The sequence below is a fragment of the Garra rufa genome, unplaced genomic scaffold (genome assembly GCF_049309525.1).
Source record: "Garra rufa unplaced genomic scaffold, GarRuf1.0 hap1_unplaced_013, whole genome shotgun sequence".
Lineage (NCBI taxonomy): Eukaryota > Metazoa > Chordata > Actinopteri > Cypriniformes > Cyprinidae > Garra > Garra rufa.
The window spans coordinates 85,001-100,000 of record NW_027394288.1 but is presented as its reverse complement, the minus strand read 5'-3'; the positions used below and the strand labels follow the sequence as shown (position 1 = coordinate 100,000).

At 35.4% G+C, this 15,000-nt stretch overlaps 5 non-coding genes across 5 annotated transcripts; all 5 read left to right on the top strand.

The window, feature by feature from the left end:
* Positions 1 to 5,678: 5,678 nt before the first annotated feature.
* On the top strand, positions 5,679 to 5,797 carry LOC141315158 (5S ribosomal RNA). The gene has a single exon (XR_012350701.1). It is a non-coding gene; the product is annotated as a 5S ribosomal RNA (ribosomal RNA).
* Positions 5,798 to 5,881: 84 nt separating this feature from the next.
* LOC141315077 (5S ribosomal RNA) lies at positions 5,882 to 6,000 on the top strand. Its single transcript, XR_012350619.1, has one exon. It is a non-coding gene; the product is annotated as a 5S ribosomal RNA (ribosomal RNA).
* A 3,708-nt stretch (positions 6,001 to 9,708) lies between these two features.
* LOC141315000 (5S ribosomal RNA) lies at positions 9,709 to 9,827 on the top strand. Its single transcript, XR_012350544.1, has one exon. It is a non-coding gene; the product is annotated as a 5S ribosomal RNA (ribosomal RNA).
* Positions 9,828 to 10,628: 801 nt separating this feature from the next.
* On the top strand, positions 10,629 to 10,747 carry LOC141315146 (5S ribosomal RNA). Its single transcript, XR_012350689.1, has one exon. It is a non-coding gene; the product is annotated as a 5S ribosomal RNA (ribosomal RNA).
* A 3,712-nt stretch (positions 10,748 to 14,459) lies between these two features.
* Positions 14,460 to 14,578, top strand: LOC141314998 (5S ribosomal RNA). The gene has a single exon (XR_012350541.1). It is a non-coding gene; the product is annotated as a 5S ribosomal RNA (ribosomal RNA).
* The last annotated feature ends 422 nt before the right edge of the window (positions 14,579 to 15,000 follow it).

The following is a 15,000-nucleotide window of genomic DNA, read 5'->3' as shown; positions in this document are numbered from 1 at the left end:
GATATAGCTGATGGAACCCGGTTCTTAAAGGTTCGTTTTACGGAACAGGTATGTTCACTTCCATACTCCACAAAGTTTGAGACTCTGAGAGGCACCGAATATTTTCGCGTCATCCATGATAGACAAGTACGTGTTTGCAGACTTTGTATCAAGCCAGGGCACATATTCAGAGAGTGCCCTGAATTAAAGTGCTTCAAATGTGGTGGAGGAGGACATTATGCAAGAGATTGTGAAGAATGGATGCGATTAGAGAGAGAGCGAGTAGTTGGACAAGAAGATGATGAAAGGAGGTACAGTGATCTGACAGAGGAACAAGAGGTGGAAGTGGCTGGTGTTGTGAGCGGGGGAGGTAAAGATGGAGCTGAGGCTGGTGAAAAAAGAAGCAAAATGGAGCGGCGAGACAGAATTGGGAGCAAGGGTGAAAAGGATGGCGAGGAGGAGGAGATGGAACAGTCGGAACAGAGCGAGGAAGACAAAGGTGAAAGTAAAGTGAAAGGAAAAGGTAAAGAGGATGAAAAGAAAGAGATGGAACAGGAACTGAAAGAAAGTAAAGGTGAAGAAAATAGGAATGGGGGACAAAAAGATGGACTGAAAGCAAAGATTAAAAGACTCAGTGCAAAGAGGAAGTCTGAGACGGACGGAGAACAGAGTGAACAGATCAAGGAACCACGGGCAGGTATTTGATGCCTTATTTAATTATATGTGGTTTTGTTTTTCAATTTTATTTAGTTTTCTTTAGCTACTCTCATGGCCACTGTAACTTCAATAAATATAAATGGGTTAAGGAATAAAAGCAAGATGAAAGAGTTATTATTTACATATAGGAGTGATATAATTTGTATACAGGAGACAAATTGGGAAGAGGATAAAGTGAGAGAGATGAGAGAGGAGTGGAGAGGGGATATTTATTATAATAATGGAGCAAAAAATGCAAGAGGTGTGGCAGTACTTTTTAAAAAAGATAGTGTCAAAGGTATAAGGGAGGTATATAAAGATCAGAGGGGAAGGATCTTGGTAGTTGAATTTACATATAGAGATATAGATTTTAGATTAATAAATATATACGTTCCGAATATAGAAGTAGATAGGAGGGAAATATTGGAAGAATTAAAAGAATTAGTTGTGGGGAAATGTATTGTAGTGGGGGATTTTAATATAAAATGTAGCAGATTAGATGTGGGCAAGGGCGTAAAATTTAGATGGGAGAAATCTAGGGGAATGTTGATGGAGATAATGAGAGAGAAGGGGTTAATAGATGTGTGGAGGTATGAAAATCCAGAAAAAAGAGAATTTACTAGGAGGCAATTAAAAGAAGGTATATTAAAACAGAGTAGAATAGATTTAGTGTTAGTTAAGGAGGAAATCATTAGATACATAGATGGGACAAGGCATCAAGGAAATAGTTTAAGTGATCATGATGGTGTTAGGTTCAGAATTAAGATAGGGAGTGAGGAGGTAGGAGGAGGGATGTGGATATTGAATGCAGGATACATTGGAGAGGAAGAATATGAGATACAGATGAAGGATCTAATAAATAGAGAAAATGAGAAGATAGATGAGTATAAAAGAGAGGGAGGATTAGATGACAGAATAGGGGAAAGATGGGAGAAAATGAAAGACCAGATTAAGTTCATCAGTATAAAATATAGTAAGAAAAGATGGGAAAAGATGAAGAAGGAAGAAGAGTTGCTGAAAGAAAGATTGAGGGAAGAATTAAACAAGGCTGAAGATGAAGAAGGATATAGTATGGAAAAATATATAGAGGCTAAGATAGCACTGGAGAAATTTGAGAGGGAGAAATGTAGAGGAGCAATTCTAAGAAGTAGGGCAAAATATGCATTAGAAGGTGAGAAATGTACAGGGTATTTCTTAGGGCTAGAGAAAAGGAGACAAAGTAAAACATATATAAACGAAATAAATACAAAGGAAGGCAAAACAACAAAAGACTACGTAGAGATTTTGGAGAGAGTGCAAGAATTCTATGAAGATTTATACAAGAGGGGAGGAGCAGATGAGAAAATCATAGAGGAAGTATTAGAAAGTGTAGGGAATATTCTAAGTGAGGAAGATAGGGAATGGTGTGATAAGGAGATAGAGGAAGAGGAGGTGAAAGAGGCAATAGGGGGGTTGAAAAATGGAAAAAGTCCGGGGAGTGATGGGATCGGTATTGAATGGTATAAAACATATAAGGAAGGGGTAGCACCAATTCTAGTTGAAGTTTTTAAGGGGATAGAAAGAACAGGAGTAGTGCAAGATAGAATGGTGGAGGGAGTGATAGCTTTAGTGTATAAGAAGGGAAATAGATTAGATATGGAGAACTATAGACCAATCAGTCTATTAAATGTGGATTATAAAATACTGACTAAAGTTTTAGCGAATAGAGTGAAAAGAGTGATAGGAAGTATAGTTCAACCAACACAGAGTTACAGTATACCAGGCAGGGATATAGCGGACACGATAGGGACCGTTAGGGATGTTATGGAGCATATGAAACGAGATGAGAAGGGAGGGATAGTATTAGGGATTGATTGGAATAAAGCTTTTGATAGAGTGGAACACAAATATTTATTTAGGGTATTAGAGAAGTTTGGATTTGGGGTGAAAGTGATAGGATGGATAAGAAGACTATATGAAAAAGCAAAAAGTTGCATAAAAATAAATGGAGTGCTAACAGACAAGTTCGATGTAGGAAGATCAGTAAGACAGGGATGTCCCCTGTCTGCATTATTGTATGCCATTTCAGTAGAGCCTCTAGCTACTTTAATTAAGAGAGATAAAAGAGTAGTGGGCATTGAGTTGCCATATGGAGGGATGTGTACTATAAACCAATATGCAGATGATACTACAATCACAGTGAGAGAAGGAAACAGTGTAAAAAGTGTTTTAGAGATAGTGAAGAGGTATGGGAAGGCATCAGGGGCAAAAATAAATATGGAGAAATCAGAACTAATGTATATAGGGGAGGTAGAGAGAGTAGAGGTAGGGTTAAGAGTGGAGGAAAGATATGTGAAAGTATTAGGGGTATATTTAGGGGTGCAAAGCAAAGAGGCAAGAGATGTGACTTGGACCGGGGTGATTAACAAAATAAGAACAGTATGTGCAGCATGGAAAGGGAGAAAATTGAAATTAAATGGGAAAGTAATAGTGGTAAATAGCCTGTTATTGTCAGTATGTGTGTATGTGATGAGTGTAATGGAAATGCCAGGGTGGGTGTTGAATGAATTGAATAAAATTGTAGGTGATTTTATATGGGGCGGCAAAGGGGTGAAAATTGCACAGAAAACATTGGTGGGTAAGAGATGGGAAGGGGGTTTAAACTTGATGGACTTAGAAACAAAAAGAGCCGCAATGAGAATAAAAACGGTAATAAAATATATGGGAGGGAGATGGGATTATGGATGGAAGGAGTTCTTAAGAAAGTATGTTGATGACGTGGGAGGAATAGGAGATAATGGTTGGTACATGGGCTTCAAGCAATCAATGACGGGAGGAATACCAGAAATATATCGGGAGGTTTTAGAGGCATGGAGGCATTTCCTACCCAAATTAGAGTATGAGTGTGAAGATATAAATGTGATTAAAAATCTGCCACTATTTCTGAATGAAAAAATTAAGTATAAAAATAAAACATTGTATGAACATAAATTTATAGAAGGGGGCATAAAACAAGTAAAGGATATAATGTACGAAGTTATTCCAGGATTTCTTAGAGATAACTGCATTTATGATTCTGTGTGTGATTTAGATGGAATGGAGAATAGAGAGAAAGTGAATACAATATATGACAAAATTAAAACAAGTATACCCTTGCAATGGACTAAGGTGATTAAAAGTGAATGTGTCTCTAAAGAAGAGCAATGTATGCCAGAGATGTATGTGCATGATAATGGTGAAAAGTACAAAATTAAGAATATGAGTGTAAAGAATGTATACAGGAGATTAATCGGTGATGTTATAAAAGAACCAGCGGCAGAAAAAGTGTGGAAGAAAGTGTTTGAGGATCTGGATGTGAAAAAAATCTGGTCAAACCTAAATATAAAATACAACAGTATTGATTGTGAGAACAATGACTTTCTGATAAGACATAATAGAATTTACACGAATGTGGTGTTAAATAAAATAAACAATGATGTCAATGTGATGTGTGATGTGTGTGATAATGGCCATGAGAGTTTTTTACATTATTTTCTGAGATGTGAAGCTTTGGTTGGTTTCTTTGATTTTCTTAAAAGTATATTAATAGAAAACTGGGGTGTGCAAGTGAAGTCAGAGGAGGAATGGGGGAAAATATTTTTGTTTGGAATTGTTGGGAAAAGGAAAAAAAGGGATATCTGTCTAATTAATTTTCTTTTAAGTCATGCTAGACTAGCAGTGGTTCTAAGAAGGAACTATGCACATTTTGAGGGTAGGACGATGAAAGTTAAAGATATATTTAAGTTAATAACACAAAGAGATGTGGAGTTGATTTGTAAGTTTGGAGAGAAAAAGGCAAAAGAATTTTTTATAGACACAAATAAGTTCATATATCAAGATGTGGGTGGGAAAATCTGCTTTAATTGGTAGGAAGCAATCATTTGATTTGAGAAGGGTAGTAGACATATCTCTTGTATATTTCATTTATGTATCTGTATTTTCCTTTTTTTGTGCAAAATAATGGATGTCAATTGAAAGATGACTCATATGAATGTAACAAATTGTGTTGAGTGAGTGTGAATGTGATGGAAAACTGTAATTGAAAATTTGTGAATTGAAAATAAAAAAAAGATAAAAAAAAAAAAGAGAGCGCCCGATCTCGTCTGATCTCGGAAGCTAAGCAGCGTCGGGCCTGGTTAGTACTTGGATGGGAGACCGCCTGGGAATACCAGGTGCTGTAAGCTTTTGCCTTTTCTTCACTATTTATATAATATGCTGGCATTTAGAAAGACGTGTTTTACCGCTCTATTTATTACAATCATTTACATGTATTATAGAGTTTTAAGTGTTTTACATGTTTTTTAGGCCATTTTATTACTCTTAACATTTTAAGTGTATGTGTCTTTAATAAATGGATGGTTGGCCTGTCATGTGACTAGACACATGACAGGAAGCAGGAAGTACAACTGTATAAGAGAGCAGCATGACAAACAAAGGACAGTCACCAAACTGTTGGATTGAGGAGTTGCTAATTTTAGAGCTCACCTTTCCATTCACCACCTGCAAACTTTGGATTACACTTTCTGTGGTTTGTGTATACACTGGTGGACACTCACATTGGACTTATCAACACACTGGGGTTCTTGGACTGTTTTTAGGGTATGGACAAATGAACTGTATTCTTTTAACAGAGTTTACCTGTTTTTAGGGTATGGACAAATGAACTGTATTCTTTTAACACAGTTTACCTAGTTTTATCGTGTTGTTTTAAAGTCTTTTATGTGAACCTTGTAAATACACCAAATCTATTTAAACCAATTTTCTTTTATGTCTCATTCTTTTAACCACTAGTCATCTCTCACACTTAAATCTGACCCCATTTTAGTCTTGTAACTCGGCTGATAAGGCCGATTGTTACACTTTTATGGGAGACCGCCTGGGAATACCAGGTGCTGTAAGCTTTTGCCTTTTCTTCACAATTTATATAATATGCTGGCTTTTACGGAGGCTGATCTTTAAATAGCCCACTTTTTGGAGCTGCCCTCGCTTATGGCCATACCGCGCTGAGAGCGCCCGATCTCGTCTGATCTCGGAAGCTAAGCAGCGTCGGGCCTGGTTAGTACTTGGATGGGAGACCGCCTGGGAATACCAGGTGCTGTAAGCTTTTGCCTTTTCTTCACTATTTATATAATATGCTGGCTTTTACGGAGGCTGATCTTTAAATAGCCCACTTTTTGGAGCAGCCCTCGCTTATGGCCATACCGCGCTGAGAGCGCCCGATCTCGTCTGATCTCGGAAGCTAAGCAGCGTCGGGCCTGGTTAGTACTTGGATGGGAGACCGCCTGGGTATACCAGGTGCTGTAAGCTTTTGCCTTTTCTTCACTATTTATATAATATGCTGGCTTTTAGAAAGACGTGTTTTACCGCTCTATTTATTACAATCATTTACATGTATTATAGAGTTTTAAGTGTTTTACATGTTTTTTAGGCCATTTTATTACTCTTAACATTTTAAGTGTATGTGTCTTTAATAAATGGATGGTTGGCCTGTCATGTGACTAGACACATGACAGGAAGCAGGAAGTACAACTGTATAAGAGAGCAGCATGACAAACAAAGGACAGTCACCAAACTGTTGGATTGAGGAGTTGCTAATTTTAGAGCTCACCTTTCCATTCACCACCTGCAAACTTTGGATTACACTTTCTGTGGATTGTATATACACTGGTGGACACTCACATTGGACTTATCAACACACTGGGGTTCTTGGACTGTTTTTAGGGTATGGACAAATGAACTGTATTCTTTTAACAGAGTTTACCTGTTTTTAGGGTATGGACAAATGCACTGTATTCTTTTAACAGAGTTTACCTAGTTTTATCGTGTTGTTTTAAAGTCTTTTATGTGAACCTTGTAAATACACCAAATCTATTTAAACCAATTTTCTTTTATGTCTCATTCTTTTAACCACTAGTCATCTCTCACAGTTAAATCTGACCCCATTTTAGTCTTGTAACTCGGCTGATAAGGCCGATTGTTACACTTTTATGGGAGACCCCTTGTCAAAAAATCCCATAGGATTCCAATAGGATTTCTCTACAGGATTCCAGTTAGAATTTCTATCATATTTTGGAACCGTTCCTAAAGGATTCCATTAGGAATTATCTTATAGGATTTTCTTATAGGACAAGACATAAATATCCTGTAGGATAATTTCTACAGGATTTTAATGGGATTTATTTTAAAGCATCTTTCAAGAATTTTGAAGAATCCTAACGGTATGCTTTTTTAATTGTTTATATTAGTTTAGTGTCTTGCAGTTTACTTTAACTCACCTTAATATACATTCCAATAGGAATCCTCTACAAATCCTAAAGGATTCCACTAGGAATTCTCTACAGGATTAAAATCAGAATTTCTATCATATTTTGGAACCATTCCTAAAGGATTCCATTAGGAATTATTTTATAGGATTTTCCTATAGGACAAGACATAAACATCCTGTAGGATAATTTCTACAGGATTTCAATGGGATCCTGTTTTATTTTAAAGCATCTTTCAAGAAGAATCCTAAGACTATTCCTATTGAAATCCTATAAAAACAGTTCCAACATAAGATCCAGTACAAGTTACTTATCAGAATCCTTTAGGATTTTTTGATAAGCAACATACAATGAACAACGTCTACATCAGGGTGATGTAAACAGCAAACTGCAAGTACTATTTGTTAGTAAAACAAGAACAGTGGAAAAGTTCACCTTTAGATAAAAAAGTTCCCATAAAGACATGAAAAAGCATCCAATTTGATCCCATAAAAAATCCTTTAGGAATGATCCTACAGAATATATAAGAATCTTATAAGAATATTCCTATCAAAATCCTATAGGAATGGTTCCAAAATATGATAGAAATTCCAATAAGAATCCTGTAAGAAATTCTTATTGGAATCCTTTAGGATTTTTTGACAAGACATAAATATTCTGTAGGATGGTTTCTATGGGATTTTTATGGGATCAAATTGGATGCCTGTTCTTTTTGTAATCTAAAGTGCACTTTTCCACTGTTTTTGTTTTACTATCAAATAGTATTTGCAGTTTGCTGTTTACATCACCTTGTTCAATAACATTGTAAACAAGATGTGAGGTGATTTGTGCAGCACACAGCTTTAGTGAAACACACACACACACACACACACACACACACACACACACACACACACACACACACACAGTATGTAGCAATTGTCCTCCAATGCAAATACTGGAGCAGTTCTAGACTTGAGTGAGGGAGGTAGATATAAAACTTAGAGGACACCAGAAGTTGGAAAGAAAAATAACGCTTTACTGTGACAATAAATAAATAAATAACATAACAAAAGGTTAAACAGTCTTTTCTAAATTAGTAGTAGTTTAATTCAGCAAATCCTGGGCTGAATGATTAAGTTAATAATAGTTAGGTTAAACGTTAAATCTAAAATAATTAAATTCTAAATCTTAATGTCTTTTTTTCTGTAGTAACCCTTTTTTCTTCACAAGAAAAATAACAACTTTGTTGTTCTCAAGACAAAGCAAATACACATCACAACATTATTTCCTTCATTTTTATTAAAATATTTGAAAAGGGAGAAATTAAGACTGCTGTCTTTTATAGTGTTCACTATCCAAATCACACATTTGTGGATGGAGTTAGTGTTAATAGTCTTCGCCAACAACGTGTGCTATTTGCACTTAAAGTATAGTGACGCTACAAAGCCGTAAAGCACAACATTAATTAAAACAGCTACAAATGGTGGCAGAACAGTCACTACTCCAATGTTTTATACAATGAAAATTAGTAGCATAAACATATGTGACTATCATAAATAATACCACAGATTCATAGCTTTTGACACATAGCTGCAGACTCCTGTGCTAATCAGCAGAGACAATCAAACACGAGTTCAACAACTCACCAAGAACACCCAATATTGTTGGTTTAGGATGCAGACCAGATAAATGTTACTATTTCGTCATTTTTGGCGTATTTGAAATCAAAGTTTAACAAGTTAAACACCGTTAATCACTCGCTGCTTTTCCTCTTCGACCGTTATTTTCAAATGATGAGCGCTACAGTTGCAGGCGCGCTACATTCGGATTTCTTAAAGGGGCCGCGTCAGGACAATACTGTATGTAGATGTTCGTATTTCTGTGAATTCTTAATCACATGTAATACATTTAACTCATTCGAACATTATGAAATATCATATATATTATCTTTGCCTTTCTTTAATATTATAAATTTCAATAAATACATATTATGTTTATTTTTGTGTGTATTCATATAGGCTGCAATTTATTGTGGGTTACAGGTGCACACAAACATGCAGTGTTACTCTAAAAAAGTTAAATTAAAAAAGTAATTAATCAACAGAATCAACTAAGATCATACAAGACAAAGTGAAATTTCGTTTAAAAATGACAATGCCCATTAAGTTTCTATGAATCAATAAAATACAGGACAAAGTGAAATCCCATTAAATAAAACACTGTCCAATAAGATTCTAAAAATCAAGGAAAATCCTACAGGACAAAGTGAAGTTCTACCAAAATAAATCGTAATGTTTAATAGGATTCTAAGAATCCAATAAAACCCTACAGGACAAAGTGAAATTCCATTAAAATAAATTGCAATGTCCAATAGGATTCTAAAAATCCACTAAAATCCTACAAGACAAAGTGAAATTCCATTAAAATGAATTGTAATGTCCAATAGGATTCTAAAAATCCACTAAAATCCTACAGGACAAAGTGAAATTCCATTAAAATATATCGTAATGTCCAATAGGATTCTAAAAATCCACTAAAATCCTACAGGACAAAGTGAAATTCCATTAAAATAAATCGTAAAGTCCAATAGGATTCTAAGAATCCACTAAGATCCTAAAGGATAAACTGAAATTCCAATAGGATTTTTTGACAAGGGACCGCCTGGGAATACCAGGTGCTGTAAGCTTTTGCCTTTTCTTCACTATTTATATAATATGCTGGCTTTTACGGAGGCTGATCTTTAAATAGCCCACTTTTTGGAGCAGCCTTCGCTTATGGCCATACCGTGCTGAGAGCGCCCGATCTCGTCTGATCTCGGAAGCTAAGCAGCGTCGGGCCTGGTTAGTACTTGGATGGGAGACCGCCTGGGAATACCAGGTGCTGTAAGCTTTTGCCTTTTCTTCACTATTTATATAATATGCTGGCTTTTAGAAAGACGTGTTTTACCTCTCTATTTATTACAATCATTTAAATGTATTATAGAGTTTTAAGTGTTTTACATGTTTTTTAGGCCATTTTATTACTCTTAACATTTTAAGTGTATGTGTCTTTAATAAATGGATGGTTGGCCTGTCATGTGACTAGACACATGACAGGAAGCAGGAAGTACAACTGTATAAGAGAGCAGCATGACAAACAAAGGACAGTCACCAAACTGTTGGATTGAGGAGTTGCTAATTTTAGAGCTCACCTTTCCATTCACCACCTGCAAACTTTGGATTACACTTTCTGTGGATTGTATATACACTGGTGGACACTCACATTGGACTTATCAACACACTGGGGTTCTTGGGCTGTTTTTAGGGTATGGACAAATGAACTGTATTCTTTTAACAGAGTTTACCTGTTTTTAGGGTATGGACAAATGAACTGTATTCTTTTAACAGAGTTTACCTAGTTTTATCGTGTTGTTTTAAAGTCTTTTATGTGAACCTTGTAAATACACCAAATCTATTTAAACCAATTTTCTTTTATGTCTCATTCTTTTAACCACTAGTCATCTCTCACACTTAAATCTGACCCCATTTTAGTCTTGTAACTCGGCTGATAAGGCCGATTGTTACACTTTTATGGGAGACCGCCTGGGAATACCAGGTGCTGTAAGCTTTTGCCTTTTCTTCACAATTTATATAATATGCTGGCTTTTACGGAGGCTGATCTTTAAATAGCCCACTTTTTGGAGCTGCCCTCGCTTATGGCCATACCGCGCTGAGAGCGCCCGATCTCGTCTGATCTCGGAAGCTAAGCAGCGTCGGGCCTGGTTAGTACTTGGATGGGAGACCGCCTGGGAATACCAGGTGCTGTAAGCTTTTGCCTTTTCTTCACTATTTATATAATATGCTGGCTTTTAGAAAGACGTGTTTTACCGCTCTATTTATTACAATCATTTACATGTATTATAGAGTTTTAAGTGTTTTACATGTTTTTTAGGCCATTTTATTACTCTTAACATTTTAAGTGTATGTGTCTTTAATAAATGGATGGTTGGCCTGTCATGTGACTAGACACATGACAGGAAGCAGGAAGTACAACTGTATAAGAGAGCAGCATGACAAACAAAGGACAGTCACCAAACTGTTGGATTGAGGAGTTGCTAATTTTAGAGCTCACCTTTCCATTCACCACCTGCAAACTTTGGATTACACTTTCTGTGGATTGTATATACACTGGTGGACACTCACATTGGACTTATCAACACACTGGGGTTCTTGGACTGTTTTTAGGGTATGGACAAATGAACTGTATTCTTTTAACAGAGTTTACCTGTTTTTAGGGTATGGACAAATGCACTGTATTCTTTTAACAGAGTTTACCTAGTTTTATCGTGTTGTTTTAAAGTCTTTTATGTGAACCTTGTAAATACACCAAATCTATTTAAACCAATTTTCTTTTATGTCTCATTCTTTTAACCACTAGTCATCTCTCACAGTTAAATCTGACCCCATTTTAGTCTTGTAACTCGGCTGATAAGGCCGATTGTTACACTTTTATGGGAGACCCCTTGTCAAAAAATCCCATAGGATTCCAATAGGATTTCTCTACAGGATTCCAGTTAGAATTTCTATCATATTTTGGAACCGTTCCTAAAGGATTCCATTAGGAATTATCTTATAGGATTTTCTTATAGGACAAGACATAAATATCCTGTAGGATAATTTCTACAGGATTTTAATGGGATTTATTTTAAAGCATCTTTCAAGAATTTTGAAGAATCCTAACGGTATGCTTTTTTAATTGTTTATATTAGTTTAGTGTCTTGCAGTTTACTTTAACTCACCTTAATATACATTCCAATAGGAATCCTCTACAAATCCTAAAGGATTCCACTAGGAATTCTCTACAGGATTAAAATCAGAATTTCTATCATATTTTGGAACCATTCCTAAAGGATTCCATTAGGAATTATTTTATAGGATTTTCCTATAGGACAAGACATAAACATCCTGTAGGATAATTTCTACAGGATTTCAATGGGATCCTGTTTTATTTTAAAGCATCTTTCAAGAAGAATCCTAAGACTATTCCTATTGAAATCCTATAAAAACAGTTCCAACATAAGATCCAGTACAAGTTACTTATCAGAATCCTTTAGGATTTTTTGATAAGCAACATACAATGAACAACGTCTACATCAGGGTGATGTAAACAGCAAACTGCAAGTACTATTTGTTAGTAAAACAAGAACAGTGGAAAAGTTCACCTTTAGATAAAAAAGTTCCCATAAAGACATGAAAAAGCATCCAATTTGATCCCATAAAAAATCCTTTAGGAATGATCCTACAGAATATATAAGAATCTTATAAGAATATTCCTATCAAAATCCTATAGGAATGGTTCCAAAATATGATAGAAATTCCAATAAGAATCCTGTAAGAAATTCTTATTGGAATCCTTTAGGATTTTTTGACAAGACATAAATATTCTGTAGGATGGTTTCTATGGGATTTTTATGGGATCAAATTGGATGCCTGTTCTTTTTGTAATCTAAAGTGCACTTTTCCACTGTTTTTGTTTTACTATCAAATAGTATTTGCAGTTTGCTGTTTACATCACCTTGTTCAATAACATTGTAAACAAGATGTGAGGTGATTTGTGCAGCACACAGCTTTAGTGAAACACACACACACACACACACACACACACACACACACACACACACACACACACACACACACAGTATGTAGCAATTGTCCTCCAATGCAAATACTGGAGCAGTTCTAGACTTGAGTGAGGGAGGTAGATATAAAACTTAGAGGACACCAGAAGTTGGAAAGAAAAATAACGCTTTACTGTGACAATAAATAAATAAATAACATAACAAAAGGTTAAACAGTCTTTTCTAAATTAGTAGTAGTTTAATTCAGCAAATCCTGGGCTGAATGATTAAGTTAATAATAGTTAGGTTAAACGTTAAATCTAAAATAATTAAATTCTAAATCTTAATGTCTTTTTTTCTGTAGTAACCCTTTTTTCTTCACAAGAAAAATAACAACTTTGTTGTTCTCAAGACAAAGCAAATACACATCACAACATTATTTCCTTCATTTTTATTAAAATATTTGAAAAGGGAGAAATTAAGACTGCTGTCTTTTATAGTGTTCACTATCCAAATCACACATTTGTGGATGGAGTTAGTGTTAATAGTCTTCGCCAACAACGTGTGCTATTTGCACTTAAAGTATAGTGACGCTACAAAGCCGTAAAGCACAACATTAATTAAAACAGCTACAAATGGTGGCAGAACAGTCACTACTCCAATGTTTTATACAATGAAAATTAGTAGCATAAACATATGTGACTATCATAAATAATACCACAGATTCATAGCTTTTGACACATAGCTGCAGACTCCTGTGCTAATCAGCAGAGACAATCAAACACGAGTTCAACAACTCACCAAGAACACCCAATATTGTTGGTTTAGGATGCAGACCAGATAAATGTTACTATTTCGTCATTTTTGGCGTATTTGAAATCAAAGTTTAACAAGTTAAACACCGTTAATCACTCGCTGCTTTTCCTCTTCGACCGTTATTTTCAAATGATGAGCGCTACAGTTGCAGGCGCGCTACATTCGGATTTCTTAAAGGGGCCGCGTCAGGACAATACTGTATGTAGATGTTCGTATTTCTGTGAATTCTTAATCACATGTAATACATTTAACTCATTCGAACATTATGAAATATCATATATATTATCTTTGCCTTTCTTTAATATTATAAATTTCAATAAATACATATTATGTTTATTTTTGTGTGTATTCATATAGGCTGCAATTTATTGTGGGTCACAGGTGCACACAAACATGCAGTGTTACTCTAAAAAAGTTAAATTAAAAAAGTAATTAATCAACAGAATCAACTAAGATCATACAAGACAAAGTGAAATTTCGTTTAAAAATGACAATGCCCATTAAGTTTCTATGAATCAATAAAATACAGGACAAAGTGAAATCCCATTAAATAAAACACTGTCCAATAAGATTCTAAAAATCAAGGAAAATCCTACAGGACAAAGTGAAGTTCTACCAAAATAAATCGTAATGTTTAATAGGATTCTAAGAATCCAATAAAACCCTACAGGACAAAGTGAAATTCCATTAAAATAAATTGCAATGTCCAATAGGATTCTAAAAATCCACTAAAATCCTACAAGACAAAGTGAAATTCCATTAAAATGAATTGTAATGTCCAATAGGATTCTAAAAATCCACTAAAATCCTACAGGACAAAGTGAAATTCCATTAAAATATATCGTAATGTCCAATAGGATTCTAAAAATCCACTAAAATCCTACAGGACAAAGTGAAATTCCATTAAAATAAATCGTAAAGTCCAATAGGATTCTAAGAATCCACTAAGATCCTAAAGGATAAACTGAAATTCCAATAGGATTTTTTGACAAGGGACCGCCTGGGAATACCAGGTGCTGTAAGCTTTTGCCTTTTCTTCACTATTTATATAATATGCTGGCTTTTACGGAGGCTGATCTTTAAATAGCCCACTTTTTGGAGCAGCCTTCGCTTATGGCCATACCGTGCTGAGAGCGCCCGATCTCGTCTGATCTCGGAAGCTAAGCAGCGTCGGGCCTGGTTAGTACTTGGATGGGAGACCGCCTGGGAATACCAGGTGCTGTAAGCTTTTGCCTTTTCTTCACTATTTATATAATATGCTGGCTTTTAGAAAGACGTGTTTTACCTCTCTATTTATTACAATCATTTAAATGTATTATAGAGTTTTAAGTGTTTTACATGTTTTTTAGGCCATTTTATTACTCTTAACATTTTAAGTGTATGTGTCTTTAATAAATGGATGGTTGGCCTGTCATGTGACTAGACACATGACAGGAAGCAGGAAGTACAACTGTATAAGAGAGCAGCATGACAAACAAAGGACAGTCACCAAACTGTTGGATTGAGGAGTTGCTAATTTTAGAGCTCACCTTTCCATTCACCACCTGCAAACTTTGGATTACACTTTCTGTGGATTGTATATACACTGGTGGACACTCACATTGGACTTATCAACACACTGGGGTTCTTGGGCTGTTTTTAGGGTATGGA